This window comes from Notolepis coatsorum (assembly GCF_963971535.1).
Source record: "Notolepis coatsorum genome assembly, chromosome: 3".
In the NCBI taxonomy this organism is placed as follows: domain Eukaryota; kingdom Metazoa; phylum Chordata; class Actinopteri; order Aulopiformes; family Paralepididae; genus Notolepis; species Notolepis coatsorum.
In genome coordinates this window covers 59717860-59731668 of record NC_140167.1, presented here as the reverse complement: position 1 = coordinate 59731668, position 13809 = coordinate 59717860, and the positions used below count along the sequence as shown (strand labels likewise).

Genomic DNA, 13809 nt, shown 5'->3' with positions numbered 1-13809 from the left:
AACAGATACACATGGCCACCAGACAGCCGTAAAGGACACTACACATCCCTAATAGACCAAAGTCTTATCTCCCCTGTTTTCCAGTGACCTGCTGAAAGTGCTCAGCATGGTGTGTATATCACCCACCTACAGACTTCCTGTCCCAGCCAATCGTTCATGTTTTACGACTTAAATTCCTTCCACCATAACGGAAATGATGTCAGTGGCAGGGTGGGGTAATATGTTAAGCAGCTCATGTAGTAGCCTGCCACACATGTAGAATTCCTCCCCAGGTATCGGAGATAGAATTCAGTGTTCACCGGCTGTTGCTATTACGTTTTTTTTTCTGTAGCGCCTTAAGTCAAGTCAAGTCATTTATTTATAAAGCACGTTTAAAACCTCAAGAGCCAACCAAAGTGCTGCCTTAGCTTTACCCCTGACAACAGATATAATTATAGATACATACTAGGGCTGACCTCGACTAGTCGAATAGTCAACTAATCGGTCGAAAGGAGCCGTAGTCGACTGCCAACCTCTTAGTAAAAAAAAAAAAGTATTAAAAAAAATAAAAAGATTTATCATTCTTTCCAAAAGCAAAGAGGCCTAGAAGCGTGGCTAACGCTAATGGCGCGCATACCGGAGAGGCTAACTGCCTAAGAAAACGGGCACAGATGCACTGAAAGAGGATTTCACCCGTCTAATGAACACACTAGACTAGACAAATATCAAGATGTATCCATCAGTGGACCAATTGCATGCTTTCGCAGAGGACAAGAAGCCTTCAGTCGACTCCTTCAGACATTAAGCACCCCCCACAGCCCAAATGGAATGATCCAAAAAAAGGAAACTAAAGGGTCAGATTAAACCGAATATATATATTTATTGCCTGAGATCCCATGTATACTATTTGTATATCGTTTGATATCCCCTGTATATTCTTTGTACAATATATACGGAATATCCCTTTACCTGGTAGCAGGACAGACCATAATATACCCTGGCGCCAGGTACCGAGTAAAGCCTTATCCACTCGAGCTGACTTGAAAGCTGCCGCCGGGACTCGCCCAAACATGCCCGCTTTTCGCCCACGGCTATGAGGCCGAGAGGCGACAGAAATGAGATAGGCACTATTTGTCCCCCGTGGATATAAATATGGCGCAAGAATACAGAACCCCCCTTGCAGTTCCTCTTCAGTTCGCCTTCAGTTCAGTCTGGTTCAGTTACCAATTAAAGCCTTACCCACTACGCAACGTGCGGTATAGCAGGGCTCGCATTGCCTCAATATAGTCTCGTGGTATCCTAAATACGTCTGTTTGTCGTATCGTTCTCTATATATTAGTAAACCTTCATTACGAGTCAAAGACCACGTGGAGTGAGTAATTGTGCGTCGACATAGAGCACTTATTGCCCGAGCTAATAGTATAGTAACTTCAGGACCAACCGTGCATTACCGCACCGGAGGATCTACACCGGAGCAGCAGCAGCACCACGGAGGACTTACACCCCACCGGCAGTGCCACTCTCCGGGCAAGGATTATTCTTCTTCATTGCTTTGACCAAGCTGCTGGAACAGAGAACCGCCTACCCCACTGTTACTGTGGGATCTATACCTGCCCGTGAGACCATCACTCAGGCCTGTCTCTGTCGTAACAGAGGCTCGACGGCTCTCATCTGCGCGGAGCGCACCCTGAGATTACCACTGCCTATCCCCGCTGCTCCAGAGGTGACATTGCCCCCTTGAACCCTGGACTTGCATAGAGCTTTGGCCCCCTCTGCTGGCTTACAACCGGTAGTACCCCCCTTTCCCAGAATAACCAGATCTAATTACCTTAATATTCACTATTGATTTGACTGCACATTCTTTGCCTTATAAGCGCAATCTAAGTACTGTAAACAATCCCTTTTATGTAATAAATATTGTAAACTAGTATTCTGTGTGGAAAACCCTGTTATTGTGAAGTGACGTCATCTAGAATACCTTTGTACGGTATTGGCCAGTAATGTACAAGTCGGTAGTGATTAATGATATCAGTACTTGATTAATACAGTCAGGGAATTGTACCCCTCAGTTACAATTGGTCCTTCGATAGCCGAGATAATAATTAGCGTAATATTAATATAATATTAATATGGAATTGGCCGATGACGAACACTCCACAAACGGTTCTCCTAAGCTAGATCGCCCGCAGCGCAGACGACAGCCACCTCCCTACCTAGAGGCATACTCTGTCAGTCCAATACCTAGCTTTAAAGGGAAGTTAAACGCGGAAAAAGTAGAAAGTAAAATTATGTCTGACCTTAACAACCAGGTTACCCCGACCACAGAGGCCCTAGTGGGTGCTAATGTAACTGACCAAGCTCACGGTGGGGACCAGGAGGGAACTGACACGACTTTACCCCCAGACACTACCCAAGAAGTAGTCCCCGACCAGCCCCGGGAGGAAGACAACCCTAAAGAGACGCGCACCCAGGAGACGGATCTCCGCGGTACGCAACAGGAGAACGGATCTCCAACCAGTACTGCCGGGAGCCGATCGCCCCGAACGGCGTCTTCCCCCAGCGAGGCGGACAAGATGCTGGCGCAAGCACTCATCGCCACCCTGGCAGCCTCCACCGAACGCGATCGACTTCAAGCGCAACAGACGTGCGAGCGCGAACATTATGCAGGCGAGCGAGAGCGCTTCCAGGCGCAACAAAGGAGCGAGGACGACCGAATAAGGCTGGAGACCAGACGCCTCCAGACAGAAGAGAACATCGAGCGAAGCCGCGCCGACGTCGCAAATGCACAGCTCCACGCCGCCCATGCCAGCGCCAATGCCCAGCGCGACGTCGCCAACGCACAGCGCGACGCTGCCCAGACCAGCGCCAATGCGCAGCGCGACGCCGCCAATGCCCAGCGCGAAGCAGCGCGCGACGCAGCCCATGCCCGGCGCGAGGCAGAGCGCGACCGGATGCAGGCGGAGCTGATGGACAAACTGGTTGCCATGGCGACACCCCCTCACTCCGCACGGAGCTCCCAGAGGTCGTCAAGACATGGGTCTAGGACACATTCCCCTACCCGACGAAGCGACCCGGGACCCCGCCTACAGGAGGATCCTGTCCACGTCTCCGAACCCCGCCTACAGGAGGAGCCCGTCCACGTCTCCGAACCCCCTCCCCAGCCAGTCCATAGGAGACCCAGCAACCGGGTAACGGAACCGGACCACGCCGAGAGACTGAGCAGACGACTCCAGGTCCTAGCAGAGGAAGAGGAGGAGGAAGAGGAGGGGTGTCAAGCCGACCAGCAGCAACGTGCTCTGGCCCAGGAGGCCCAGTACAGCCCCGACCCGCAGCCACGTACTCAGGACCAGGAGGTCCAGTACAGCCCAGAAGTCAGCCCCGAGGCCCTGCGCTACAAACCCCCGACTCAACTCACGGGTGAGTTTGACGCACCGCCAGCCCCGAGGAACAGCACCTGGGTACCCGACCTTCGGTACCCACCAAGTACCAGCCCAAGACGACACGCCAGAGGAGACTCGCCTAGGAGGCCTCTCCCCCAACGCTCACCGATGTATCAGTCACCCACAGCGTCATACATTGCCACGCCGTCAATCCCAGACTTCGTCTATGAGAATCGAGCACAGTACACGGAGCTCCGGATGTGCCTAGAGACAATGATGGTGGATGTCGCTGATGAACGCCACAAGTATGCAATATTACTGAAGCACCTGAAAGTACCGCGAGCGCACAATATAGCGCTGGCCTACGCCTCCTCTTCGACACCATACACAGCGGCCCTTGCAGCGCTGGACCAGAGATATGGACGTATATGGGATTACGTGATAGAAGAGATAAGGCATATTGACCGCCTACCCCCAGCCACAGACAATCGAGCACTGGACGACCTGTCCATCAGAGTGCAGTCCCTGGTAGGGATGCTGGGAGCGCAGAGGGAAAAGGGTAGGCATGAACTATACGCCAACTCAAATGTAGAGAGGATCTTGGAGAAGCTACCGCCCGCCCGACAGGAGCGCTTTAGGCGGCAGAGAGACCACCGAGACCCTAATGGCCCCGAACCGAACCTCCTCGATCTAGCCGACTTCCTAGCGAGAGAAGTCAGCAGCTTACGGCTAGATACATTCGGACGGAGCACCCCTGGCTCCAGAGAAGGAACCAGGAGACTAAATGATGGAAGAAGACCGGTGACTGTCATGCACCAATCAGAGTCAGTACCGCAGCACTCCAACCACAACACCCCCTCGACGAAAGAGGACCAGTGGAAGATTGAGTGCCAGTACTGTGGGGGAGAACATCGGCTCCACCAGTGCGAGGATTTCAAGAAGCTGACCACGGATGATGTGAGCCAGTGGGTCAAGGACCACCGCCGCTGCTTCCGCTGCGCGCGCAGCCACCTAGCAGCTGAGTGCCACCTGAAGAAAAAGTGCAGCAGGTGCGGTGGCACCCACCTGGAGGTCCTGCACGACATCAACAAGCGTCACCCAGGACAACAGAGTGGGCCCGTCGCGGTCATGTACCACGCCGAGGCGGTGGCACCAGAACCAAAGTTCCACCAGACCGCTCCCTACTGTACCTACTGCGACGGCGGACACTGGCTGGCACAGTGCGCCGAATATAAGACACTGAACCCCGTCCAAGTGAACCAGTGGCGCCAGGCGGCCCAGGCGGGCGCCGTTTACCGCACAGCACGGTGCGGAGCCCACCAGAAGGTCCAAGACAACCAACTAGCAGGAGTGCTCCACATTGACCAGCACAGCGGGACCCCCCGTGTGCTCCTCAAAGTGGTCAGAGTGCTCCTGAGCCACGGGGACAAAGTCATGGACACTTACGCCGTCCTTGATGACGGGTCAGAGAAGACCCTTCTGCTCGCGTCCGCTGCGGCCCAGCTGGGACTGCGGGGGAGCGAGAACCAAATGACGATTCGGACAATAAGAAGAGATTTAAAGACGATAAAGGGCGAGAATGTCTCCTTCACTATCGCAGCAAGCGGGCAGCCAGAGCGACGGTACAAGATCACAAATGCTTTCACCAGCCAAGAAATAGGACTCTCGCAGTACACCTACCCTGTCACCAAGTTGATGGATAAATATGTGCACCTGCGCCAATTACCTATCCCGCTCATAGACGGCGTCACCCCGACCCTGTTGATAGGCTCCGACCATGCAGAACTCATAGTCCCGATTGACCGGGTCCATACAGGCCCCCGAGGCTGTCCTGCAGCAGTCGAGACCCGCCTAGGATGGACATTACAAGGGCCCCTCGCTAAATCTCTCAACCGAACCGCAGCCACTAGCTGCTTCCACTCCAGAGCAACAGAAGAAGACACCGGCCTCTCCCCCATACAGCAGAGGCTATTGACATTAAGCGAGAGGCCCGTGAGAGAACCGTGGGTACCAGAGGGAGTTCGGAACTCCACCCCCCTCAGCTGCGCTTCAGACGTAGCTGACCTCGAACCCAGCACCCCAAGCGACTCCTTGACGGGGCGGCCGGGACCGGCCCCTCCTCACACGGGGTACAGAGCGAACAAGAGAAACAGACGGAGGAGGAGAAAGCACAGCCAAGCCAAGATCAAAGCAGTCTCAGGCCCGCTTCCTCCTAAGCCCCCCTTCATCCCGTCCAGCCGTCATGACCATAGACCAGTCACTACCCCGAGCTGCGTGGCCGGCCGGCTGCGTAAGCAAAGTGACCACTGGTGCCGACGGAAAGGTCAGAGTGGCAGAAGTGCTCGGCCAAGGGCGGATCTACAACCGACCCGTGGCGAGGCTGATAGAGTCGCCAAGGCTTCCCGACTCGCCTAATGACGACCATGACCCCTGACTTTGTGAACTGACCGACCCCTCACAGACATTGAGTGGTGGACAGTGCGGTTAATCTGTCCCTGCTTAGCTAATTAGGTGGGACTAATTAGGGGGCGGCTGTTACAAAGGGTCAGATTAAACCGAATATATATATTTATTGCCTGAGATCCCATGTATACTATTTGTATATCGTTTGATATCCCCTGTATATTCTTTGTACAATATATACGGAATATCCCTTTACCTGGTAGCAGGACAGACCATAATATACCCTGGCGCCAGGTACCGAGTAAAGCCTTATCCACTCGAGCTGACTTGAAAGCTGCCGCCGGGACTCGCCCAAACATGCCCGCTTTTCGCCCACGGCTATGAGGCCGAGAGGCGACAGAAATGAGATAGGCACTATTTGTCCCCCGTGGATATAAATATGGCGCAAGAATACAGAACCCCCCTTGCAGTTCCTCTTCAGTTCGCCTTCAGTTCAGTCTGGTTCAGTTACCAATTAAAGCCTTACCCACTACGCAACGTGCGGTATAGCAGGGCTCGCATTGCCTCAATATAGTCTCGTGGTATCCTAAATACGTCTGTTTGTCGTATCGTTCTCTATATATTAGTAAACCTTCATTACGAGTTAAAGACCACGTGGAGTGAGTAATTGTGCGTCGACATAGAGCACTTATTGCCCGAGCTAATAGTATAGTAACTTCAGGACCAACCGTGCATTACCGCACCGGAGGATCTACACCGGAGCAGCAGCAGCACCACAGAGGACTTACACCCCACCGGCAGTGCCACTCTCCGGGCAAGGATTATTCTTCTTCATTGCTTTGACCAAGCTGCTGGAACAGAGAACCGCCTACCCCACTGTTACTGTGGGATCTATACCTGCCCGTGAGACCATCACTCAGGCCTGTCTCTGTCGTAACAGAGGCTCGACGGCTCTCATCTGCGCGGAGCGCACCCTGAGATTACCACTGCCTATCCCCGCTGCTCCAGAGGTGACATCGCCCCCTTGAACCCTGGACTTGCATAGAGCTTTGGCCCCCTCTGCTGGCTTACAACCGGTAGTACCCCCCTTTCCCAGAATAACCAGATCTAATTACCTTAATATTCACTATTGATTTGACTGCACATTCTTTGCCTTATAAGCGCAATCTAAGTACTGTAAACAATCCCTTTTATGTAATAAATATTGTAAACTAGTATTCTGTGTGGAAAACCCTGTTATTGTGAAGTGACGTCATCTAGAATACCTTTGTACGGTATTGGCCAGTAATGTACAAGTCGGTAGTGATTAATGATATCAGTACTTGATTAATACAGTCAGGGAATTGTACCCCTCAGTTACAATTGGTCCTTCGATAGCCGAGATAATAATTAGCGTAATATTAATATAATATTAATATGGAATTGGCCGATGACGAACACTCCACAAACGGTTCTCCTAAGCTAGATCGCCCGCAGCGCAGACGACAGCCACCTCCCTACCTAGAGGCATACTCTGTCAGTCCAATACCTAGCTTTAAAGGGAAGTTAAACGCGGAAAAAGTAGAAAGTAAAATTATGTCTGACCTTAACAACCAGGTTACCCCGACCACAGAGGCCCTAGTGGGTGCTAATGTAACTGACCAAGCTCACGGTGGGGACCAGGAGGGAACTGACACGACTTTACCCCCAGACACTACCCAAGAAGTAGTCCCCGACCAGCCCCGGGAGGAAGACAACCCTAAAGAGACGCGCACCCAGGAGACGGATCTCCGCGGTACGCAACAGGAGAACGGATCTCCAACCAGTACTGCCGGGAGCCGATCGCCCCGAACGGCGTCTTCCCCCAGCGAGGCGGACAAGATGCTGGCGCAAGCACTCATCGCCACCCTGGCAGCCTCCACCGAACGCGATCGACTTCAAGCGCAACAGACGTGCGAGCGCGAACATTATGCAGGCGAGCGAGAGCGCTTCCAGGCGCAACAAAGGAGCGAGGACGACCGAATAAGGCTGGAGACCAGACGCCTCCAGACAGAAGAGAACATCGAGCGAAGCCACGCCGACGTCGCAAATGCACAGCTCCACGCCGCCCATGCCAGCGCCAATGCCCAGCGCGACGTCGCCAACGCACAGCGCGACGCTGCCCAGACCAGCGCCAATGCGCAGCGCGACGCCGCCAATGCCCAGCGCGAAGCAGCGAGCGACGCAGCCCATGCCCGGCGCGAGGCAGAGCGCGACCGGATGCAGGCGGAGCTGATGGACAAACTGGTTGCCATGGCGACACCCCCTCACTCCGCACGGAGCTCCCAGAGGTCGTCAAGACATGGGTCTAGGACACATTCCCCTACCCGACGAAGCGACCCGGGACCCCGCCTACAGGAGGATCCTGTCCACGTCTCCGAACCCCGCCTACAGGAGGAGCCCGTCCACGTCTCCGAACCCCCTCCCCAGCCAGTCCATAGGAGACCCAGCAACCGGGTAACGGAACCGGACCACGCCGAGAGACTGAGCAGACGACTCCAGGTCCTAGCAGAGGAAGAGGAGGAGGAAGAGGAGGGGTGTCAAGCCGACCAGCAGCAACGTGCTCTGGCCCAGGAGGCCCAGTACAGCCCCGACCCGCAGCCACGTACTCAGGACCAGGAGGTCCAGTACAGCCCAGAAGTCAGCCCCGAGGCCCTGCGCTACAAACCCTTGACTCAACTCACGGGTGAGTTTGACGCACCGCCAGCCCCGAGGAACAGCACCTGGGTACCCGACCTTCGGTACCCACCAAGTACCAGCCCAAGACGACACGCCAGAGGAGACTCGCCTAGGAGGCCTCTCCCCCAACGCTCACCGATGTATCAGTCACCCACAGCGTCATACATTGCCACGCCGTCAATCCCAGACTTCGTCTATGAGAATCGAGCACAGTACACGGAGCTCCGGATGTGCCTAGAGACAATGATGGTGGATGTCGCTGATGAACGCCACAAGTATGCAATATTACTGAAGCACCTGAAAGTACCGCGAGCGCACAATATAGCGCTGGCCTACGCCTCCTCTTCGACACCATACACAGCGGCCCTTGCAGCGCTGGACCAGAGATATGGACGTATATGGGATTACGTGATAGAAGAGATAAGGCATATTGACCGCCTACCCCCAGCCACAGACAATCGAGCACTGGACGACCTGTCCATCAGAGTGCAGTCCCTGGTAGGGATGCTGGGAGCGCAGAGGGAAAAGGGTAGGCATGAACTATACGCCAACTCAAATGTAGAGAGGATCTTGGAGAAGCTACCGCCCGCCCGACAGGAGCGCTTTAGGCGGCAGAGAGACCACCGAGACCCTAATGGCCCCGAACCGAACCTCCTCGATCTAGCCGACTTCCTAGCGAGAGAAGTCAGCAGCTTACGGCTAGATACATTCGGACGGAGCACCCCTGGCTCCAGAGAAGGAACCAGGAGACTAAATGATGGAAGAAGACCGGTGACTGTCATGCACCAATCAGAGTCAGTACCGCAGCACTCCAACCACAACACCCCCTCGACGAAAGAGGACCAGTGGAAGATTGAGTGCCAGTACTGTGGGGGAGAACATCGGCTCCACCAGTGCGAGGATTTCAAGAAGCTGACCACGGATGATGTGAGCCAGTGGGTCAAGGACCACCGCCGCTGCTTCCGCTGCGCGCGCAGCCACCTAGCAGCTGAGTGCCACCTGAAGAAAAAGTGCAGCAGGTGCGGTGGCACCCACCTGGAGGTCCTGCACGACATCAACAAGCGTCACCCAGGACAACAGAGTGGGCCCGTCACGGTCATGTACCACGCCGAGGCGGTGGCACCAGAACCAAAGTTCCACCAGACCGCTCCCTACTGTACCTACTGCGACGGCGGACACTGGCTGGCACAGTGCGCCGAATATAAGACACTGAACCCCGTCCAAGTGAACCAGTGGCGCCAGGCGGCCCAGGCGGGCGCCGTTTACCGCACAGCACGGTGCGGAGCCCACCAGAAGGTCCAAGACAACCAACTAGCAGGAGTGCTCCACATTGACCAGCACAGCGGGACCCCCCGTGTGCTCCTCAAAGTGGTCAGAGTGCTCCTGAGCCACGGGGACAAAGTCATGGACACTTACGCCGTCCTTGATGACGGGTCAGAGAAGACCCTTCTGCTCGCGTCCGCTGCGGCCCAGCTGGGACTGCGGGGGAGCGAGAACCAAATGACGATTCGGACAATAAGAAGAGATTTAAAGACGATAAAGGGCGAGAATGTCTCCTTCACTATCGCAGCAAGCGGGCAGCCAGAGCGACGGTACAAGATCACAAATGCTTTCACCAGCCAAGAAATAGGACTCTCGCAGTACACCTACCCTGTCACCAAGTTGATGGATAAATATGTGCACCTGCGCCAATTACCTATCCCGCTCATAGACGGCGTCACCCCGACCCTGTTGATAGGCTCCGACCATGCAGAACTCATAGTCCCGATTGACCGGGTCCATACAGGCCCCCGAGGCTGTCCTGCAGCAGTCGAGACCCGCCTAGGATGGACATTACAAGGGCCCCTCGCTAAATCTCTCAACCGAACCGCAGCCACTAGCTGCTTCCACTCCAGAGCAACAGAAGAAGACACCGGCCTCTCCCCCATACAGCAGAGGCTATTGACATTAAGCGAGAGGCCCGTGAGAGAACCGTGGGTACCAGAGGGAGTTCGGAACTCCACCCCCCTCAGCTGCGCTTCAGACGTAGCTGACCTCGAACCCAGCACCCCAAGCGACTCCTTGACGGGGCGGCCGGGACCGGCCCCTCCTCACACGGGGTACAGAGCGAACAAGAGAAACAGACGGAGGAGGAGAAAGCACAGCCAAGCCAAGATCAAAGCAGTCTCAGGCCCGCTTCCTCCTAAGCCCCCCTTCATCCCGTCCAGCCGTCATGACCATAGACCAGTCACTACCCCGAGCTGCGTGGCCGGCCGGCTGCGTAAGCAAAGTGACCACTGGTGCCGACGGAAAGGTCAGAGTGGCAGAAGTGCTCGGCCAAGGGCGGATCTACAACCGACCCGTGGCGAGGCTGATAGAGTCGCCAAGGCTTCCCGACTCGCCTAATGACGACCATGACCCCTGACTTTGTGAACTGACCGACCCCTCACAGACATTGAGTGGTGGACAGTGCGGTTAATCTGTCCCTGCTTAGCTAATTAGGTGGGACTAATTAGGGGGCGGCTGTTACAAAGGGTCAGATTAAACCGAATATATATATTTATTGCCTGAGATCCCATGTATACTATTTGTATATCGTTTGATATCCCCTGTATATTCTTTGTACAATATATACGGAATATCCCTTTACCTGGTAGCAGGACAGACCATAATATACCCTGGCGCCAGGTACCGAGTAAAGCCTTATCCACTCGAGCTGACTTGAAAGCTGCCGCCGGGACTCGCCCAAACATGCCCGCTTTTCGCCCACGGCTATGAGACCGAGAGGCGACAGAAATGAGATAGGCACTATTTGTCCCCCGTGGATATAAATATGGCGCAAGAATACAGAACCCCCCTTGCAGTTCCTCTTCAGTTCGCCTTCAGTTCAGTCTGGTTCAGTTACCAATTAAAGCCTTACCCACTACGCAACGTGCGGTATAGCAGGGCTCGCATTGCCTCAATATAGTCTCGTGGTATCCTAAATACGTCTGTTTGTCGTATCGTTCTCTATATATTAGTAAACCTTCATTACGAGTCAAAGACCACGTGGAGTGAGTAATTGTGCGTCGACATAGAGCACTTATTGCCCGAGCTAATAGTATAGTAACTTCAGGACCAACCGTGCATTACCGCACCGGAGGATCTACACCGGAGCAGCAGCAGCACCACAGAGGACTTACACCCCACCGGCAGTGCCACTCTCCGGGCAAGGATTATTCTTCTTCATTGCTTTGACCAAGCTGCTGGAACAGAGAACCGCCTACCCCACTGTTACTGTGGGATCTATACCTGCCCGTGAGACCATCACTCAGGCCTGTCTCTGTCGTAACAGAGGCTCGACGGCTCTCATCTGCGCGGAGCGCACCCTGAGATTACCACTGCCTATCCCCGCTGCTCCAGAGGTGACATCGCCCCCTTGAACCCTGGACTTGCATAGAGCTTTGGCCCCCTCTGCTGGCTTACAACCGGTAGTACCCCCCTTTCCCAGAATAACCAGATCTAATTACCTTAATATTCACTATTGATTTGACTGCACATTCTTTGCCTTATAAGCGCAATCTAAGTACTGTAAACAATCCCTTTTATGTAATAAATATTGTAAACTAGTATTCTGTGTGGAAAACCCTGTTATTGTGAAGTGACGTCATCTAGAATACCTTTGTACGGTATTGGCCAGTAATGTACAAGTCGGTAGTGATTAATGATATCAGTACTTGATTAATACAGTCAGGGAATTGTACCCCTCAGTTACAATTGGTCCTTCGATAGCCGAGATAATAATTAGCGTAATATTAATATAATATTAATATGGAATTGGCCGATGACGAACACTCCACAAACGGTTCTCCTAAGCTAGATCGCCCGCAGCGCAGACGACAGCCACCTCCCTACCTAGAGGCATACTCTGTCAGTCCAATACCTAGCTTTAAAGGGAAGTTAAACGCGGAAAAAGTAGAAAGTAAAATTATGTCTGACCTTAACAACCAGGTTACCCCGACCACAGAGGCCCTAGTGGGTGCTAATGTAACTGACCAAGCTCACGGTGGGGACCAGGAGGGAACTGACACGACTTTACCCCCAGACACTACCCAAGAAGTAGTCCCCGACCAGCCCCGGGAGGAAGACAACCCTAAAGAGACGCGCACCCAGGAGACGGATCTCCGCGGTACGCAACAGGAGAACGGATCTCCAACCAGTACTGCCGGGAGCCGATCGCCCCGAACGGCGTCTTCCCCCAGCGAGGCGGACAAGATGCTGGCGCAAGCACTCATCGCCACCCTGGCAGCCTCCACCGAACGCGATCGACTTCAAGCGCAACAGACGTGCGAGCGCGAACATTATGCAGGCGAGCGAGAGCGCTTCCAGGCGCAACAAAGGAGCGAGGACGACCGAATAAGGCTGGAGACCAGACGCCTCCAGACAGAAGAGAACATCGAGCGAAGCCGCGCCGACGTCGCAAATGCACAGCTCCACGCCGCCCATGCCAGCGCCAATGCCCAGCGCGACGTCGCCAACGCACAGCGCGACGCTGCCCAGACCAGCGCCAATGCGCAGCGCGACGCCGCCAATGCCCAGCGCGAAGCAGCGCGCGACGCAGCCCATGCCCGGCGCGAGGCAGAGCGCGACCGGATGCAGGCGGAGCTGATGGACAAACTGGTTGCCATGGCGACACCCCCTCACTCCGCACGGAGCTCCCAGAGGTCGTCAAGACATGGGTCTAGGACACATTCCCCTACCCGACGAAGCGACCCGGGACCCCGCCTACAGGAGGATCCTGTCCACGTCTCCGAACCCCGCCTACAGGAGGAGCCCGTCCACGTCTCCGAACCCCCTCCCCAGCCAGTCCATAGGAGACCCAGCAACCGGGTAACGGAACCGGACCACGCCGAGAGACTGAGCAGACGACTCCAGGTCCTAGCAGAGGAAGAGGAGGAGGAAGAGGAGGGGTGTCAAGCCGACCAGCAGCAACGTGCTCTGGCCCAGGAGGCCCAGTACAGCCCCGACCCGCAGCCACGTACTCAGGACCAGGAGGTCCAGTACAGCCCAGAAGTCAGCCCCGAGGCCCTGCGCTACAAACCCCCGACTCAACTCACGGGTGAGTTTGACGCACCGCCAGCCCCGAGGAACAGCACCTGGGTACCCGACCTTCGGTACCCACCAAGTACCAGCCCAAGACGACACGCCAGAGGAGACTCGCCTAGGAGGCCTCTCCCCCAACGCTCACCGATGTATCAGTCACCCACAGCGTCATACATTGCCACGCCGTCAATCTCAGACTTCGTCTATGAGAATCGAGCACAGTACACGGAGCTCCGGATGTGCCTAGAGACAATGATGGTGGATGTCGCTGATGAACGCCACAAGTATG

The 13809-nt window shown here is 54.9% G+C and overlaps 1 protein-coding gene across 1 annotated transcript in view; it reads left to right on the top strand.

The window, feature by feature from the left end:
- The window catches only part of pla2g4ab (phospholipase A2, group IVAb (cytosolic, calcium-dependent)), a 149783-nt gene that overhangs the window by 114800 nt on the left and 21174 nt on the right, over positions 1-13809 (top strand).